The sequence below is a fragment of the Montipora foliosa genome, chromosome 10 (genome assembly GCF_036669935.1).
Source record: "Montipora foliosa isolate CH-2021 chromosome 10, ASM3666993v2, whole genome shotgun sequence".
NCBI lineage: Eukaryota > Metazoa > Cnidaria > Anthozoa > Scleractinia > Acroporidae > Montipora > Montipora foliosa.
In genome coordinates this window covers 25,248,179-25,250,112 of record NC_090878.1, presented here as the reverse complement: position 1 = coordinate 25,250,112, position 1,934 = coordinate 25,248,179, and positions in this window count along the sequence as shown.

Below are 1,934 nucleotides of genomic sequence, written 5' to 3'. Positions count from 1 at the left end.
GAACTTAGACCACTAGCGCCTCAGAAATCATTGGTAACCACTACGCCATCGAAGCGATACGCTTACTGAATGTGAATTTTTGTAATATTTAGTTTATGTGGGTATTAGCCATTTAGATTGTGTAACAATGGTGCTTGAAAACTACGGCGAATGTGTTAAACCGCTTCTTCTCATCCGTTGACAGAAACGCTGCTAATGCATCTATCTGCCTCGCTGAAGATAATAACATCATCCTTCCTGAATCTACCCCGGAGATTGTCACTCTTTTTCCGGACGAGCTCTTCAGGTTCAGGAATGCCACCTGTGAGGATGTTCACCGTGTCATTTTATCTCTTCCGTCGAATAAGTCTCCTGGTCCAGACAAAGTAAGTGCATCCCTGTCATATTAGGTCCTATCACCGAGAACATCAATTGCTCCATTATTAGGAACGCATTTCCAACAACATGGAAGATGGCAGAAGCCATACCTATCCTCAAAGAAGGAGACCACGAGGAAGCCACTAACTATCGAGCTTTATCACTCCTACTCGTTACCTAAAAGGTTTGTGAAAGAATTGTCCTCGAGCAGTTTGTCACTTACCTCTTACGCAACAAGCGCCTGTCCTCCCACCACAGCGGAAACCAAATATTCCATTCTACATAGACCTTTTACGTCACTGATTCCATCTTAAAAGCCATGGACAAGAAGAGGCTTACCGTTCTCGTCTTATTGGATCTTTCTAAAGCTTTTGATAGTATTAACCATTTAAAACTGCTTCACAAACTTTTGATGGTGGGTACCTCACCTGCTGTTGTCAATTGATTCAGGAGCTATTTATCTGGCAGCTCTCACTCTACCGGAATAGCCTCTACTCTATGTGATTCTTGGCCAATTACACATGGAGTACCCCAAGGTCATTGTTGTTTTGCATCTATTTGGACGATCTACCTTTTGCGCCTCAAACGTGCTGTCTGTAGTCATACGTTGACGACTCTAAAGTTTTCCTGTGGTTTCCTATCAGATATAGATTTGGCAGTTCAGAAACTCGAAGATGACCTGCACAACGTAGCAAGGTGGTACTGTGAAAACAACTCAGTCACTGATCAACCGGGATACGACCAAACTCCTTTTTATCGGAACCAGGCAACTGATATGTGGATTACCTTCCACTTCTATGGTGACCTTTCTCGGCAAGCCTTTAAGGCCCGCTGCCTCCGCCAAGGACTTAGGTGCCATTCTCGACCCACATTTATCTTATAACGAGCACGTTTCAAAAGTCACTTATGTCCAGGTTTGAACCTAATTAGATGCACGCTGATTTCAATAAGCGTCACGAAGTGTCCCCTTGCCCTTCTCGCCAACTTCAACATCTGTAGTCATACGTTTTCTCAATATTAATATGGTCCATCCCTAAGCTCGATTTTCTAGGACTTTGTTTTGACACCAAAATTACAACTTCTCAGACCTCCTGACCCGACGGGTTTTAAGATATCGCTTCCAAAATTTCAGTTTTAATAGCTTATTGTACTGCGCCAAATAACATGTGAGGATTTTTTCGTTTGTCTTCGGAGACTGATTTTATAACACTTTTTCTTCCCAAATTAAGTATGAGATGAGAGTTTCAACTTTGGTACGTGACATTTCCTCCAATTCTTAACATATCAAAAGTTCCACACACCGTATTGGAGTGCATTCATGGGTGACTAAGATGGAACAAAGTGCGGTTGTTCTTGCAATAAAGTGAAGGAGCAGGAGCTTCTGCAGCAGACTTGGTCGTTTTGAGTTTGAGGCCTCAAAAGGCGATATTAAACACCAAAAAAACTAACACTCTACTCAAATAATTCAATCGATTAGCTTTAATATGATATATAGTTTGACCCTACTCAAAAAATAGCGGCGCGACAAGGCATTTTCCTTTACCGATACCTTAAAACTTCCTTTACCTAAAGCCGTT